Genomic DNA, 18,532 nt, shown 5'->3' with positions numbered 1-18,532 from the left:
GGGTTCAGCAGGGTTTAGATGGATTTTCACAACTCTCTTTAGAAGGGCTTGTGTTTTAAATAGAATTCCCAGGCTTATGTTCTGTCTTTAATGGTCTTCATGGAGGGAAAGACCACCTCCATGCACAGAGGGACAAGAGCGATGATGTTAATTAGTTTGGGGACCTTGGTTCTCTTCCAGTGCTCTCTCTCAAGTGATCCTTTTCACGGGTCCTCATTGAACCCATGGACTTCCATTATCAGATGGTAAAAGGACATCTGGCAGCCTGCCTTGCCTCTGATGCTTTCACAGCTGTGGCCCTTTCGAATGAGCCATGGGGCTAACTCCAATGGGTGATGCTGGTCTGATGGGAGAGGAGGCTATGGCTTAGTATCTCACGGCCATGAGAGACAAGGTTGTGGGGCCGCCCTCCCATCTGGGATGAGATTCCTTTTCTTGGCATGTACCCAGGGTGACCATGGGTGAATATGGGAACGGTGAAATCCAGGGCTTGAGTCTGTCTGACATGACTTTGATAGGACCACTTCAGAACACTGCTTATACGCTCTTGTGATGGCAAGGTCAAGGGCATTAATCATATGCTACTGCGCTGGAGTTTGTTATGATGCCTTTATTCAACAAACATATGTGGGTACCTTTCTCTAGGCACCATGCTGTGTGCTTATAATTCTGTGATAAAGGGATATAATCTACCCTTATAGATATTAAAGTCTGTTAGAAAAGACAGACTGCAGCTGAGGATCTAATCACAGACAATAACTATTCTGTAGCTTAAGGCACAGGGCTCCATGCAAGTCACTTCCATTTGGCTGAACAGAGAAGGCCTCATGACACAGGCAGAAGCAGGGAAAAGTGTTTTTGGTGGTGGTGGTGGGGATACTGGAGCAAAGGCTTATGGGTGAGGAGGAGGGGGAAGGGTGCTGCTGTTCTAAAGGAAGTGAGTATAGGGTAGCCTTGTAGTGGTGGAAAAAGCAATGGAGAGTGTAAGTCTGCAAGGAAGGCAGAGCTTTGTCGTTGCACAGTGCCTTGATGGCCACAGACACAGGCTTAGTTCTCAGCCAGGTAGGATGGGCATCTATGTGGCTTTGAGCGTATAGTGTAGAAAAGGCTAAATGTCCTTGAATCCTTGCTCTTGAAGGCAGACTCTATGTTATGGAAGAGATGCTAGAGGTAGATGTGTGCATGCGTGCGATTGTGTGTGTGTGTGTGTGTGTGTGCGCGTGTGCGTGTGCATGTGCATATGTGCACCAGTGCACAGAAATTCTAAACATCTCCAATGTCGAGCTTCTGTTTTGGTAGAGGAAGGTAAGGTCACACGTGCATCTCTCTAGCATAGAAAGTGAGCAATCCCACCACACAGAGCTGAAGTTCTAAGAAAGGAGAGGTCCCCTGCCAATGCAGTCGTAACGGAAGGTGAAGCGGGAACAACGGTGGTCAATGGTAATTGTTAGATTTCACTAGTGGTTTAAGAGCAGGCAAGGATACTGACTCAGACGTACAGTGGCTGATATTGGCATGTGGTGTCAATATTAACAGCTGTTAAGTGGCAATTCTTTCCCTACACCCCATCTCCCGTGCAAGAGCCTCTCTGCCAACAGCCTGCTTTTCTGCCCTGAATCTCCACTCATGAGTTCATGAGTCTAAGCCCTGCACCGTGTCAAGCAGTGTGAGGCTCAGCATGTAGTGCATGTTCATGTGTGAACGTCAGGTGCCCGAAGAACAGCAAGATGGGAAAATGATAGCTGTCATCTTCAGGGATGCCCATGAGTCCACAAGTTCACATGTGCAGTGTTCCAGATCACATCACTGTTGTCATCAGCTCTATGGCTGCTATAACAGAATGACAGGGACCAAGTCAGTTCTAAATGGAAGATTCTTTTTATTTGTCAGACTACTGGAGTTGGAGAAATCATAGCAGGTAGCATGCCTGGTGTGATCCTCTTCTGGATTTTAGAGGTTCTTTTTTTTTGGTCAGGCCCTCATGTGGCAGGAGGAGACACCGATACCTCCCCAGCCTCTTTACAAAGTCATTAATCCCAGAGCTGGAGGATGCCCAGTGGTTAAGAGCACTTGCTGCTCCTGAAGAGGACTTAGGTTTAGTTCCCAGTGCCTACCTTGGAGCTCACAACCACCTATAACTCTAATTCCAGAGGATCATATGGCATCTGTGGGCATCGGGCATGCACACACATATATGTCAGGAGAACACGAATACACATAAAGTGAAAAAAAAAAAAAAGAATAATAAAGCCACTAGTCCCAGTCCCACTCTCCAGGCTCAGTCACCTCCCAGACACCCCACATTCGAATATCTTAGCATTTGGAATTCAGTTTCACTACACTGAGAGGGAAGCAAAGCTTTCATTCTCTGTATTTCATTCATTCTAACCCAGGCTGTCCCCAGTTCATATCTTCATAACAATCTTCTTCACCTCATTTCACTATCAACTTTAAAGTCAAATTCCATGCTCTCAAGAAAACTGAACTAAATACAGGCGAGACTCAAGGCTGGGCTCTTCCTCTGGGGACTGCTCACTGCTTGTGAGTCTATTAGGTACTTCCTGAAGAGAATGCTGGGACAGCTCTCAGGGACTCAATAAATATTCTGTTGCAAGCAGAAGCAATCATTTAAAGGCGACAGCAGAGCCAGCTCCCACAATTCACACTGGATTTTGAGCCCCTGCCTATAACCCCAGCTCTGAGCTGGGTAGAGACTGGATGATCCCTGAGGCTTGCTGGCTTCTAGCCTCAGCAAGTAAGCATCAACTCCAGATTCAGGGAAAGGCCCTGCATAGCAAATTATAGAGGGAACCCGTGCGCCTCCACGTGCGCACACACACATACAAATGGGCATGCGCATGCCACGCATACACATACATACATACACACACACACACATTAAATAATAAATATTTTTTAAGGACATCATTTTGAGCTTGTCACACTGCCTTTGAGACACAGCTGGGCAGAGGTCCTACCCTCCATGTCTCCTGAGCACACACATCTCACCTCCTGGACTCACATGCTAACCATATTGGCCCTCCCAGCTTTATCCCCGAGGAACCAGAATGACAGTCTGTCCAGCTCTGGCCTTTGGCTCCCCAGCCTGGCAGTTCACAGCTGTGGCCCTGCTGTCTTGGCTTGTGGGATCCTTGTCAATGAACACTGACGTGATGGAGTTCTCTGTGGTGGTCCCATAAGGCCTTCAGGGGCTCCTGCATGCTGAGCTGGGTCAGGAAGGCGGTTTCTTAGAGGGCATCTCCCCCCTCATTTTGGACACTAACTCCTGGCTTCTGTTTTGATAGCTAGCCAGTCTCTCCATTTCTTTCATAACAGTGCTTGGATTCTGTTAAAACACTAACCCACACCCTCTCCTTAACCAGGTGTTGCCTTTTCTTCTGACATAAGCCGAGAATGTTACAGACCTTTCGGTGAACATCTCAGACTTTAAACCATGCTACAAACCCATTGCCCGTGTTTTCAAGTTCTGCTTTCCAAAAAGATTAAGACGTAAACACTGCTCAGCCAGGCCTCTTGGCACTTTAGCAGAAGTATGACCTTTCCTCCAGTTTCTGGGAGCACGCTTCCCATTTTTTACCCGAACCCTCATCAGAATTGTGTTCATGTTCACACGTTCGATGTTTTGTTCAGGTTACTGAGGTTTCTCTGAGAAGACTGTGGCTTTCTACAAAGCTCTCTTCTTTTCTTCTTGCCTCATCAGAGTTTCCTGTAATAGCCCATGCCTAGTAATGTGGACTTCTCCTGGCTCTCAGAAATCTTCTGGCCCCTACCTGTTACCCCGGGTCAGCGCCTCCTCTACGGAATAGGTCTCATTACAGAGGGAGCCAGACTTCTCAATACCACCTCAATGTCATACGCAAAGCACAATAAACTAGACAGTTTATAAACAATAGAGAAAAGACACTTCCAATTTAAAGGTGGTGAATTCCATAGTCCAGATGCCAGAAGACTGGGCTCTGGTGACAGCCTGTTCCTCATGGATAATACCTTTGCACTGGGCTCTCACGTGGCGGGAGGGCTTGCTTTGGTCTCATGAACATGTGACATCATGATCTAACCACCCACTCAGAGGGCTCACCCTGGTGAGAGTTAGAACATTCATACATGGTCTAGGGAGTGCACACATTTGGTCACTCACATTAAATTATATTTTGAGTTTGTAGTTTCCTCCTTGCTATGTGTGGTAGTTTAAGCAAGAATGTCCCCCACAGGCTCATTTGTTTGAATGTTTGACGGTTGGTAAAACTGTTTGGGAAGGTCTAGCAGGTGTGGCCTTGGTGTAGGAGGTATGTCACTGGGGGGCTCGGCTTTGAGGTTTCAAAAACCCATGCCAAGCCCACGTCTCTTTCTCTGCCTGCTGCCTGTGGATCAGGATGTAAAGCTCTTAGCTTCTGCTCTAGCATAAGACCTGCCCACTGCTATACTCCTCACCATGATGACAATGGACTGATCCTGTGAAGCTGTAAGCAAGCCCCCCAGTTAAGTGTTTTCTTCTATGAGTTGCCTTGGTTATGGTGTCTCTTCCCAGGAATGGAGCAGTAGCTAAGACACTAGGCTCCGCTCAATGGCAGAGCACATTCATCTCATGCCTTCTGTGCCTGCTTCAGGACTTGGTACATGATAGGTGCTCACAAAATATTTTGTAGGTCAGTGGGTCACTTAAAGGAGAAGCTACAGATGTGGAACCGGGATGGTTTGCTTAGTTGGAAGCTGGGATGTTGTCAGCTGAGTTACAAACTAGTGCTTGAAGTGAGGATTGCTGGGATGCGGGGCCAGGGCCACTCCCTTGTGCTTTCTGCACAGAACTTACCACTTATCCATGCCACTTTGTTCTGTGGGGAGAGCTTCATTCCAGGGCTCTGTCTCTGTCTGACCTGTGACCTACTTCTCTAGGTTCTTGCCTCCCTTGTCCATCCTGTCCCTGTGCACCATGGGTAGACACACATAAAGGTCAACTACCCTCTGGAGCTGTGGGATATGTCATTTGTTTCTCAGAGCTGCTGGTTTGCGTTCCTCCTAGTGCTGCAAAATGACCTTTGGCCCTACCTTAAGAGAGGAGGCCAGGAAAGGAACCAGCATTGAATGCCCTCCATTCCAGATGTCTGTGCCAGGCCCTGCATGGTTCTGCTCCTCCTGAGTCTTTATAAGTACTCAACTTTCAACTTTAAGGACTTCTTTAACCAGGAAGTGTGTAGACTCCAGACTCTCCTCTCTGTAAGGTTGGACTCTTCATCCTATAGTCTGCGGAACTCACCATTCTAGCTCCTAAGAACATGACTGAATAAAGGTATCTGAGCCATGTCATCCACCTAGCCAGCAGGAAACCTGGGAAGAGAGTTGGCGACATTTCCATCATTTTCTCTGTCTGGGACAAAAGCCTAGAACAGAGGGCTGGCGGATGAGATACCCACACGTCCAAGGGCCTCAGGACTGTGGCTCACTCTCTGCCCTCTGTGAGTCTAATATATACCTGTAATCCAAGCAGAATGAGCTGTGATGAGATAGGGTTGCTGCCTAGACACCTGCTCTCCACTTGACAGTTTCTTCAGGTACCAATATCCTCCCCTCCTGTTACGAGGGAAAGTGGACTTATTGTTGCTGTGTTGGCCTTGGGATCATCAGTTGCCATTTGGTGGTGGCATATGCAAACACTTTGCTTTGGTTGGATCATAGCGTGGTAGGTGGGAAAGAGTGCTCTAGCAGAGGGTGGGGTAATGGAGTAGGGCTCCTCCCAGTGTGCTGTTACAGCCATCAGCGGGTGCCCCGACAAGACTGTAGTGCCCGAGGTTCAGCAAGTATGCAGAGAACTACTACTCTGGAGACCGTTTCAGGGAACAGTTCACTTTATTGCCCTTATACCAGTGCTTCTCAACCTGTGGGTCGTGACCCTCTTGGGTGTCTCATATCAGATATCCTGGATATTAAATATTTAAATTAGGATTCATAACAGTAGCAAATTTATAGTTATGAAGTAGCAACAAAATAATTTTATGGTTTGGGGGGGGGTGTCACACAGTAAAAGGAATTGTATTAAAGGCTCGCAGTATTAGGAGGACTGAGAACCACTGACGTATATAGTAGAAGCCTATGGACTGTGACTGGTTAGCACATTACCTCAAATTAGGCAGTGTGCTTGTAGCCATACCTTTTATTTCATATTTTAATGGGATTTCTTATGCCCCTACCTTCCTTCTCCACCCCAATCTCTTCCAACGCCCCAACACCACGTAGGAAAGAAGGTTAGAGGGGAAAGCAGGCATAGGTTTCTTAGGCTACTTCCAGCTGGTTAGGGTCATTGAGTCCTTTGGGAAAAATACCAATCTCAGCCCTCAGGATATCCAGCAGAGCCATGAGCCTTCTTCTTTCTCTCTCCATTTTCTCCTCTAGGCATCCTCTGTCCTACAAAGCATTTTCTCTCAGAGTGTCCTCTCATAGCTCCCACCCTCCTCTCTCTTGGAGCATCCCTTCTCTCTCTCTCTCTCTCTCTCTCTCTGGTGTTTATACCCTCTCTGAGTCCTCAGAATTAAACTATCTGCAGCTGGCAAAGCCCACCCCCGGCTCCTAGCCACCTGAGACTGCTATCTGCTGTGAACAAACTAAAAGCAGCTCCATATCCCACACTTGGGATTAAAAGAAAAACCTATTTACATAGCATAACTGAGTTTTTATAAAAGACCAAAACTTCTGCTACAGGCACTCATACAACGCGCGTAGAAGGGGATGTGCAGACTTGTCAGCAGGCCAGCTACCCGCTTCTCACACTCCCCCAGAACTCAGTGTTATGACTTCTGGACGCACTCAGGAGCGTGGTGAGCCATGCTTCTTATTGGTAAGCACAGTGTGCCAAATAGGCTGTCCACCCAGGTCAGGCCGGCATTTTCTCCTATGCCAGTGCCCAACTGTTGGAGTATAGATTGGTACATTGCTGACCAGCATTTCACCTCAACTGACCTTTTGGCTTCCATGTTGTCAAATCTCTTTCATGGAAGAAAAATCAACTTAAAGATTTGTACAAAAGAGCGCTCGGCACCCTTGATCGCCGCACTGAGGAAATAAAAACATCCCCTTGTCAAGTGACCTCTGAGTTTTGCAGAGTTAGAAGGCTGTCTGCTCAGCCTTCTTAAGGCAGGACCAATGCCTTTGGCTGACTCTCCTCTGACAGAGCTAACAGGTTGTAGTGTTCTTGGTAACTGGTCTGTAGCTGTCCAGGTTCTACTCTGAAACTTCGAGACACACAGGCACAGCTGTGCTGGCATATGATGGAGCATCCTGTCTCTCCTTGTGAAACAACTGGGAAAGGTGTGTGTGCATGTGTGCGTGCATGCATTGTGTGTGTGTGTATGCATTGTGTGTGTGCATGTGTGCGTGCATGCATTCTGTGTGTGTATGCATTGTGTGTGTGTGTATTGTGTGTGTGCATGCATTGTGTGTGTATGCATTGTTTGTGTGTGTGTGCATGTATGTGCCTGCATGTGTATGTACATGTGTGTGTGCTTAGGTAGGAGCAGCCAGGAACAGCAGGAAAACACACTTAAGGGTAAATGCAGAGGCACCTGAGACATTTTGTGAGAGGAATGCCATGTGGGCTGTGCCCTAGGAATGAATACGGAGATTCTGAAAGAACTGAAGCATCAACCAAGGGAGCAAGGCTTCATGCCCAAAAGCTTCAACCAGAAAACTCTCTACAGTGAGGACCGTGGAGATATGAAACTGCCCTGTGAGTCTTTATCTTCTCCCTTCTAGCACCAACTGTGAAGAAAGCTTTGAGCTCCAGGGACACTGTGCTCAGATGAGTGGACGCACTTCCTTTGTGCTGAACTTTTGGAGAATGACCCAGTAACGATGGCTTGTGGGTAACAGTGTGCAGCCGCCTGAGCTACTCAAATGCCATGTCACAGTGAGACTAGATTGCTCTTAAACATGTCCTCTGTGTTCTGTCTTGTAGAGCGGGCTTTAAATACAATTAGAAAATGGTTGGTCATTTGCATAACATTTATGCCACAACTGTGCCAATCAATATAGCTCGTCATTTCAGACAGTGTTGTACCTCACAGGGTTCGTGGCTGAGTATGACTACTGATCATGTGCTTCCCTGGTGGCATGCGCAGAGTCTTCCCCATTTCTGTGAACACCAGCCAGCAGGGATGGCACTGTCAGGTCAAGACCAGTGTGACTCTCCATATTCTTTCAATTCTGCAGCGGCTTTAGAATTAACAGGGTCTTTTCATTGAGTTCTTGAAATTACCAAGAACAATGGAACTAGTAGTGTTTGCGGGACAATGGAACAAGAACAGTGGGACACCACTGACCAAGAACTTGAGAGGAGGCAGTCCATACCTTGGTCCTTTTAGTAAATATCCTATCATGTCTGGGTAAGGGTTTGCCCTCTGTTAGAGGACAATGCCACCTAAACCTCTTTATGTATATGTTTTAGGGAGATTCTACACCATTGTCTTCCACACAGTATTTTTAAAGGTTGTTAGTATTGTCTCTTTTCCCATTTTCCTCCTACACCCTGTGTGTTCCACTTCACCCCATTTAAACATTACCTGGGCCCCAAGTCCAGGACTAGCTAGGTCCTAGGCCCTACAAGGGAAGCTAATGGTAGTAGTCTGCTAAATGGGCATGGCAATTGTGCTGCCTGCCTGGTTTTAGGCCAAGTTGACATAAGCTAGAGTCATCAGGGAAGAGAGAGCCTCAGTTGAGACAATGTCTCCATAAGACCAAGTCTGTAGAGCATTTTCTTAATTATTGATTGATGTAAGAGGGCTCAGCCAATTATGGGTGGGGTCACCCCTAGGCTTCTGATCCTAGGTTTATAGAAAAGCAGGCTGAGCAAGCCTGTAAGCTGCACCTCTCTTGCCTCCAGGTTCCTGCCCTGTTGACTTCCCTCAGTGGTGGACCGTTACCTGGAAATGTAAGCTGAAATAAACCCTTTCTTCCCCAAATGGTGTTGGTTGTGGTATTTCATCACAGCAACAGAAACCCTAAATAGGACAGTGGGAAACTGAACCCTAAGCACCCAAGCACCCTAAGTACTTTATTACACCAGTAGATTGGGGCATCTCTCAATCTTTATCAGAGAAGTGTCTTTTTGCAGTAAGTGGTAACTAATACAGGGACCCACAACTGTTCAAAGTGCAGAGAATAAGAGACTGCTCTGCTCACCCCTGAATGGGATGCCTGGATCAATCTCCTCCTTCCCAAGGCTCAGTGATCACCATGGAAGAGTTGGAAGAAAGATTATAAGAACCAGAAGAAATAGATGTCTGTAGCAAAACAGTTTCAACCAGATCTGACAGTGCAGTTGCACATGTAAACTCATTGCGGCTAGGACCATATGCATAAGACTATCACAAAACTGGGCGTGGTGGCCCACACCTTTAATCCCAGCACTTGGGAGGCAGAGGCAGGTGGATCACTGTGAGCTTGAGGCCAGCCTGGTCTACAAAGTGAGTCCAGGACAGCCAAGGCTACACAGAGAAACCCTGTCTCAAAACACCAAAAAAAAAAAAAAAAAAAAGACCATCACAAGAGGAAGCCAGATACAATTCCATGGCGTGTGGGGAGAGGCGAGAGGCATGATGCTGGTGGTTGGTCTGAGCTGAGCTCGCAGAGAATGCAACCATCACAATGCTGGCTTTATCGTTCAGTTCCTTGCTCAGGGTCTGGCACACACTGTGCTTGTTGAAAAGGTAGACTGTCTCTGGATTCCTGTGTTGGAGCGCTTGTGCCTTCAGTTTTGAGACGTTGGCTTTAAAAGAGTCAAAGTGCTAAGGACCGTGTGATAGGGTGGCCGTCCTCTAGGTTTCCCGTATGCCTAGCCAGGGAGCACTTTGCTCCATCTTCCTTCCCACACTGTGAGATTTTCCTTCTATTTGACAACCTGGGCCTTTAAAAACATTTCCAGAAATAAGAACAAGCCAGGTGGAGTGAGCCTGGTTTCCTTAAGAACTCTCTAAATACATTTCCCCTTTAAGCTTTAGGCGAATTAAACTAGCCATATCTAGCCATTGGAGCTGAAACAATGGAGAGCCGCAGAGAGCCGCAAAGCACGGCTCCCCCTTCCCATGGCCTCTGTCCTGCCTCTTCTGTCTTGTCGAGGGTGTATTATGGGCTTGATGTGACTACTCGTTCATTTTCCAGTTTGCTTGTACAAGTACAGCTTGAGTAGCGTTTTCAGAAATTCTAGTCTAAGCTGTTGACTCCTCTCATTTACAAAGTGTGGCTGCATCCTCAGCTGCCTAGGCCATCCTGCAGCTGGGTGAAGGGCAGATCAAAAAGTCTCATGTTGAAATGAGCTACAGTTTACGGGCTGCAAACCTCAAAGAGATGCCCTTGCCTTTGGAATCATAGACTCCAAGGCACAAAGCTTTTGGCTAGTCCCAAGTCTACGCTAAGACTTTTAAAGTAAGTGTGCTTATATATTTGAAAGTACTCAGGCTCTGACTCAGGGCTGTCTGGAGTGTGGGGCTGGCGTGTGCCTGGCTGCTTGATCTGAACCCCGCTCTTCCCGTCTGTCACGCCCAAGCCTTGATCCGAGATGCACTGTGGACCTCACTTTCCTCACCTAGACCAACCAAGAGCTTGGAGATGAGCCAGTGGATGCCTTCCACCTCAGTGCTGGTAGTGACCAGGGTAGTGGGTCTAAGTCTTCCCACTGCCCCATCTCTGATTTGCCTAGGAAGTCTCCCTGCTCCTCCTCCCTCCAGATTCCCCATGTTCTACCACAATATTCTCCCCCTTGGAGCTGTTGTGAGGAGTAAATGGGACCGTTCACAAAAAGTGCCTAAAGCAATGACTGTAACGTCCTAGGAGCTCGGCACAGGCCCTGCTACTTACTACCAGTAGAAAGGGTCATATCCTCATCAGAAGTGGAGCATAAGCCCCCAGCAAATATTTAGCAGCTGTTCTGATTATCACACTGCTGTCCTTTCACATTTCCAGCATCCCTATTTGTTTTTTGTGCCAATGAGTACCTAGTACCACCTAGTCCAGTACCACTGAGTACCACCTAGCCCAGTACCACTGAGTACCACCTAGCCCAGTACCACTGAGTACCACGCAACCTAGCACCACTGAGTACCACCTAGCCCAGTACCACTGAATACCACCTAGCCTAGTGAAAGACCCCCGAAGGGAGACCCTCACTCAAGCCTCGGGATGGCGCGCACCCAAAGACACACAAACGACCGTCTTGCTGTAAACGCATGAGGTAGTTTATTGGTGGAGCTCTGGGTCGACACGTATCTCACGCAGGAGACAGAGGGGTCAACCTAGAAGCCCAGGGGTTTGGGGTTTATATGGACAAAGGTCGGGGGGAGTGGGAAGTTTTGGCGCAGCCACACACGATTGGTTGTTTCAAACATTTGAACATCAGCAAATTGTGTAGGCAGATCTGGGGTAAGGTCGGACTTAGTCACATGGGAGCAGTCCTCAGTTCCTGTTTTCCTAGGAACCCGAGGGTAGATGTTTATCTGAGCTAACAACACATCTGGTTAAACTCAAACGTGGAACATTGTGTGCGGGCCTCAAAGGGGATTAAGCAAACACCATAAGATTGGATGAGGGGTCTTGGCTCATTACTCACTCGATCATGTCTGGTACCTGTTTCTCTCAGGAATTTGTCCTTGTGTACCCTCCCTATCTTTTATGGCCAGCAGGTCCCTGGAACACTCAATAGGTCTTTGTTTCCTAGCTCTGCATTCTTTGTGACTTATCATCTGGGGCCTTGGGCTAGCAAACCTGCTGACCTGCTCTCAACTATTTGGGCTTATGAGTTAGAGAGCTAACTAAAAATTCTCTCTCTCACTAGTACCACTGAGTACCACCTAGCCTAGTACCAGTGAGTACCACCTAGCCCAGAGAAGTATTCTTTTTCTATACTTCTGTTGCCTCATTAATGACACTGGACATGTTTGGACAGGATCTTGTGTCTGGAACTTTTTTGACCTAGAAGGGGTGGGGGACTCTTAAGCACATGCATGCTGGGATGGAGAATCTGTCACGTGGGAACCTGTCTCTTTCACTGGGACAGCTTTCATAAATGGCACAAGCCATCATTCTGTCCCTGTGTAATTTTATGACGCAGGATAGTGACAGAAATAACCCTAACACCCAAGAAATTACAGCATCATTGTACATGACAGATTATTTCAATGGTTAACATGTTTTCATTTCAATTAACATTCATTATTTTGTCTCTGATTCAAAATAGCCACCATGTCAACAATCTGGGTATCTCCCATCCCTGTTTTAGAACCAATTAGTTTTGATTTTGCAAACAAATTCAATTTTATTCTTGAATGGGCACTTTGATATTAACACAAGAATAGAATGCACGCATGCAGTCCTTTGATGGCAGCAAACAAACACTGTTATTACTGGGGAGAGGTTGTCCATTGATGGGTTCTCACACCTCTGAGCTTCCAGGCTCAGGAGGACAAAGACAAGCCAGGGAGTGAGGTGGTGCTTGGTGACGGATTATGCAAGCTTTGGTGGTCCTAATGGTGGCCACCCCCAGAGAGTTGCTCTGAGTGAATAACCTTGGAGGTGCATTTGCACCTCTAGGTTGGTATGTGGTAGTTATTTAAAGCAAATGGGTCGCTCCAGCTATTATTTACTCCCTGGAGTTGCTGTGCCCCTTCACCAGCTGTTCATGTATAGAGGCAAACACTTTTACCCAAGCTAGAATGCTGTGTGGGGGTGACATGAAAGCCCCTCCTTCGGCGACTGAAGGAGAAAGACAACATTTCTACTGTGTGTGCTTTTGTCAGCTGCCCATTCCCGGTCCTCCCTCCTTCTTCTCATTAAAATATTTTGACAGAAATTGCTGAATTTCATACAGCAGGATTATGTTAGTAAATTTATTCATACAGATGTACTTACTGCTGAAAAAAAAAAAAAAAAGATTGTTCTGCCATACTCATGCTGTGGACCCTGACCATGGCATCACTCTGCATCAGCAAGTGAATTGCTAGGCCACAGCTGATGTCCTTAGACTCCCTTGCTGCAGGTGTGCAATTTGGAGCGGGGAGGATGCAGGGGGAGAGGCAGCATGGGTGAGTCAAAAGCAGGAGAGGGAAGCACTGATGTAGAAAGCCAAAAGTTCAAGGTGACATCTCTGAGAACCTGGAGAGGAACAAGCTGTAAGAGAGTTATTGTGACCTGGCCAGTCTATCCTACTGGTCCCTGTTGTCAACTTGTAAGTGTGTGTGATTGGATCCATGGTGGCTGAACTGTTCTTCTATGTATAATGAGTACAGATAGATGGGTTTGCTTATACAAGTCTTCTGATTGGTGTTGCAAAGAATATTTTTAAAGCTAAGTACATTTAACATGACAGCCACACGTGGCGCTGTGTAGCCCTCTGAGCTTGTTAGAAGAACCAGTCACTGTTTGGGTGCATGCCAGTAGCATTCGCTGATGGATGACACTCTTTCTGTTTCTATTCTAGCTTACCTTGTTTATCAATAGCACTAAACTTAATGCTTCTCACTTATTTAAAAGACTGTGTACAGCATATAGTGAAAATACAGAGGCACTGGCCAGTCTTCCTCTCAGAGGCAGGCAGAGGAAGGAGTGATGAGAGTTGTTTTCTTAAAAACAAAAGACAGAAAGGAAGAGCTAACCACTGCCCTTCTGGACTGTGTGGTACCCTGAGGAAGACAGACTCAGAAGAGCCACTTTGTGCTATAGTCAGTGTCCACCACTGAGTCTGAGTAGGATGCGGTGTTGGAGCAAGCATTGTGTGACAGTCACGGGGATGAGGAAGGGTTCATAGAAGGCAATGGGTTGAAAGCTTGAACTGGAATACATATTTGTTGTGAAGACAGGAAGCCATTGCCAAATGCAAATTTGAATGGTGCACAAAATAGGCATGGATGCTGGCTGGACATAAAATGAGTAGGCCCAGTGGGGAAGATGCTATAGACAAGGAAGATGGAGGTGTCATGACAGCTCTCAAGCTTGCATCCTGTTATACATGGGCCATATTCTGGTGGTGGGGTTCTGCTTGCCTATCTATAGGGGGCTTATCGGCTGGGTTTTCTTTACAGTGTCATCAGCCTGCTGGAGGTGAGGCTGCCCCTCAGTCTTGCCAGGCAGACATGAGTTGCCAGGCAGACATGAGTCAGCCCTGTGGCCCAGGAAAGGCTGATAGGACCTACCTCTAGACCAAATTGCTGTGTCACCCTGTTGATGAATGTCTGTGACACTGGGCATAGCATTTCCATCAAGACTGCTTCATCGGATTTCACTCTTCATTGACTGCAGAATTGAAATATTTGAGTCAGAATTCTTAGTCACTTGCTTTGACTGAGGTTTTTTTGTTTTGTTTTGTTTTTTGTTTTTTTGTTTTGTTTTGTTTTGTTTTTGTGATTTGTACTGGATTGGAGGAAGGAAAATAAACACAGACACCAGGGAAGTTAAGTCCTCTTGGCTTACAACTGGTGATACACAGCTTTACATATTTGACTTCTGGAAATATGCCACAGGTTGAGTGCCATTTGCACTGAGGGTCTGTCTGGATTGACACAAGAATACCTGGGATTGACCCCATCTGCCAGGTATACCAGGGTATTTGGAACCAGCAGCAAATTGAAATGCTACAGGCTTTGTACTAAACATCTCCCTGGCATCTGAGACAAGGTTGAAGGTGGTTCTACCTAGACATGATCTATGACCACCTGCCACTGGGCATGGCAAGCACTCTCTTCTGCAGGTAAAGAGCTAGTGGGACGTGTTTTCAAAGATTCTGCTTATATAACTGAGCCCTCCCAATGAAAGAGGATCACTGCCAGGGTTTACTGGGAACATAGCTAAGATGTTCTCCTTGATTTCTTTCAGATTAATGGCCTCTCTTCTTACTGTTGTTACACACATATATGTAAACACACACACACACACACACACACACACACACACACACACACACACTCCTAAATATAATCTATTCAATCTGTATAACAGAAAACTACAACCCAGCAGTGGAGTCCACAGCACACTCCCTCACTAAGGCTGAGGGAACATTGCAGAACAGAGGTGGAAAGACTATAAGAGCCAGAGGAACAGGGACCATTTTTGTGAGTGTGGGTCTCCCACTAATGTAAAAAACCACATCCATTAAGTCTTGCCAGCGTAGCTGCCGAAACTGAGCTATACAAGGGCAGCAACAATAAAGATGCCAAAGTGGAATCAACGCTGCACAGAGAATGATGGGCAACTAAGGAAGAAATGCTGAGCATGATATAGCCCTCCCCAGGAAAGAGCACACCAATCGCCATTCAGTACCAAGCAGACAGCCCTGAACACACACATACAAGTAATCCTATCACTATCAGTTCTCAGGTACTTGCTGCTCTATCACCCTGTGATCCTGTGGTTAGCTGCAGACTGACAGCTACATGGTAGGCATGTGTAAAACCTCTACCCAATGGCCACGTGGTGCCATAACTCTACAAGGCAACAGTCAGCCTCACCTCCTGTTTACCTTAAAGAATGTCATTTGATAATGAAGTTCAGGTTCAGAGACAGAGAACACTTGTCATTAGCTGGTGATTGATTGCTGGCTCCATTGCTGCAGTGTCTACTTCTCCCTCCCCTGCCTTTCCCTAAACTCCCCGAGGGTGTGTGTATGTGCGCGCACGTGCGTGCATGCGCATGTGTGTGTGTGTCTTTGTTTTGTTTTGTTTCTCTCCTGAAGCATCACTATACATGGGCTTTTAGGTTTCAAAAGACTAGCACCATTCCCAATGTGTTCTCTGCCTCCTGCTTGAGGACCAAGATGGGAGATTTCAGCTCTATGAAAATTCTTTCTTCAGTAGGGCTATTATTGCCGTGAAGAGACACCATGACCAAGGCAACTTAGAAAGCATTTAACTAGAATATGCAGTTTCCAGATGTTAGCATCCATGATCATCATAGCAGGTAGCATAGCAGCAGGCAGCCAGATATAATACTGATGCAGCAGCTAAGCGCTTATATCTTGATCTGAAAGTTGGAGCTAGCTAGCTAGATAAATAGATGGATGGATGGATGGATGGATGAATGAATAGATAGATAGTATAAGTGCACACTAACTGGGATTCATGGGCTTTGGAAACCACAAAGCACATTCCCCAATGACACACCTCCTCCTACCCCTCCTAATCCTTCCCAAACAATTCCACCAACTGAACATATGAGCCTATTGGGGAGGGGAGACTTTCTCACCCAAACTACCACAAACTGTAAGCCCAGTGAAATAAATGTTTTCTTTTATAAGCTGCCTCAGTCGTGGTGTTCTGTGGCAGCAATAGAAAAGTAACTAAGACACGGCGCAAAGCAAAGCTTCATCCTTTGACACTCTCTGAGAGCCCTAGGTCTCACTACCAATCAAAGCCGAGACTTCAGACGGGACTCTGCCTTTCTCAGAGTTTCTTGTTCCCTCTTCAGCAAAACAAACAAGGTGAATCCTGGGTGATTGCGGCCCTCCTAAAATTTCGTTCTCTGGTTCTTTGGTCAGACAAGTTCCAAACTGTTTCTTTCTTGCCTGGATCCCTGATGGCCCCAGGAAGCTGTGCTTTGGGTATAAACTGATTCCCTTTGATGTTGCTCTCAGGGAGCTCTCTAAACACACGCTCCTCACCCAACTGCCTCCCTTAAATTACTAATGAATGTGTAGGTAGCATAAGAACCAGTTAGTGTTTGCTATTCTCTCTCTCTCTCTCTCTCTCTCTCTCTCTCTCTCTCTCTCTCTCTCTCTCTCTCTCTCCTTTTCCCTCCCTTCCCCTCTCCCTCTTTCTCATTCTCTCATTCTCTCTCACTTCCTCTCATTTGGAAGACACCATAGCTGAATTTCTGAGGGATGGGGGCATCGTTTCTCACCTAGCAGAAAAGATTCCTTCTAGCTTCCTGAGTTCTTGGTGGTCAAAGACCTTCAGGCTCTAGGTCCTGGGAGCTTAGCACAGTACCATGCAATGGTTGCTCCTTTCTTTGTGGTGTCATCCATTGGGAAAAGCAATTGTAATATCCGCCACTCGAATTGCTTCTTGTTTTGAAGGCTGCACTAGTTATAGCTATTGCTATACCTGAGAAAAGCAATGTGAAGGGAGGAATTATGTCTTTTTGGCTCTGGGAGGCAGAGGATTCAGTCCACAGACTTGGCCTGCAGGATTGCTGGGCCTGTGGCCGGGCAGATCAGGGAAACGTGAGTAGGAGTATGCGACAGAGGCTCCTCAGGCAGGGAACTGAGAAAACAAACACGGAAAGGGATCAGAGCATAGTGTCCAGGGGCACGCCTCTTCCCCAGAGATCTTCCCCCTTGCCCGCAGCTTGTAATTCCATCATATTTAAACCTATTAAAGGCTTAAGCTGTTTGCTGAATCAGAGCCAGCAGGATCCAAGGATTTCCTAAAAACACATCAAGGAGCAAACAGGGTCCCAGGACATCAGCCCATTGGGGGCATTACTCACAAAGCCCCAGTACATCAGCCCACTGGGGTACTTCCCACAAACAGCCCCCCAGTTTGTCATCTGGTTTGGGACATTTACTACAAACACATCCCCAGTACATTTTGAGTTCAAACCATAGCACATTGTGATTTTTATTAACAGCCACTGGAAGTAGTTTCTCTTTCCTTCTGTTATAGATGAGAAGTTGGAGTTTTTAGTATTAAATGTCTCATCAAGAAGGTCACACTGTGCTTAAGTGGTAGAGCTGTTTTTGAGTGTTTAGCTGTGTTTTCTGACCGCAGAGTGCACATGCGAATCACCATGCAGGACTGATTGCCATAGCAAAACACCTCAAGGGCATGATAACTATTCTCTCTGATTGGTGGGCAGCGCAGAGTGCCTGGTTGATGGGTATTTGCTCTTGGCCCATGGGAGTCACAGCAAGAGAACTGTGTGAAGATTGCCCTTAGCTAAGGGCAAAACGATGGCAGTAACTTGAGGGTCCCCCCCCCCCGCCTTCCTTTTTGTGGACACAGCCATCACACGGTATGCCATTGATTATTGCAACAAATGTGAGATGAGGAAACTGGAACTGGAATGAAAGAAGAGACTCCTTGTGCCAACAGCTGGAAGTGACGTCACCTCAGAGCCTTTATCAAGTGTCATGTTGGAACCTGTAGTGAAATGACTTTAAAATACACCCAGAGATGGTGTTCTGCATCCGGGAAGGGGTCTTTTGTTGCAGTTTGGAGTAATTCTGTATAACGTGCTCACACAGTAGCACTTGCTGTCAATATGGAAGCTCCTGGCAGGAGAGTATAAGGCTGTGGGAAGACACTTGTGATGCCTTGAACTAGTTACTGCCGCACACTATAACGCTCTCTCATTGTTTCTGAAGTGTCTGTGATGTTCTTTCCATGTGGGCATGTGATGTTTTACAATGTTTCAATTTTGCTTGGTTCGGTATTGGGTGGAATGTATGCTTTGGAGAGAAGACCTCCCGGCACCTTTTAATGACTTGGAACAAATGGGAATGCTGGCTGGCGTTTGGCCTCTTATCTATTTTAGGGATGATTTA

The 18,532-nt window shown here is 46.7% G+C and overlaps 1 protein-coding gene across 2 annotated transcripts in view; it reads left to right on the top strand.

Annotated features, from left to right (window-relative positions):
- Spock1 (SPARC (osteonectin), cwcv and kazal like domains proteoglycan 1) overlaps window positions 1-18,532 on the top strand; it is a 454,464-nt gene that overhangs the window by 317,735 nt on the left and 118,197 nt on the right. The window lies entirely within an intron of this gene.

This window comes from Acomys russatus, chromosome 3 (genome assembly GCF_903995435.1).
Source record: "Acomys russatus chromosome 3, mAcoRus1.1, whole genome shotgun sequence".
Lineage (NCBI taxonomy): Eukaryota > Metazoa > Chordata > Mammalia > Rodentia > Muridae > Acomys > Acomys russatus.
This window is presented reverse-complemented; position numbering and strand designations above follow the sequence as displayed.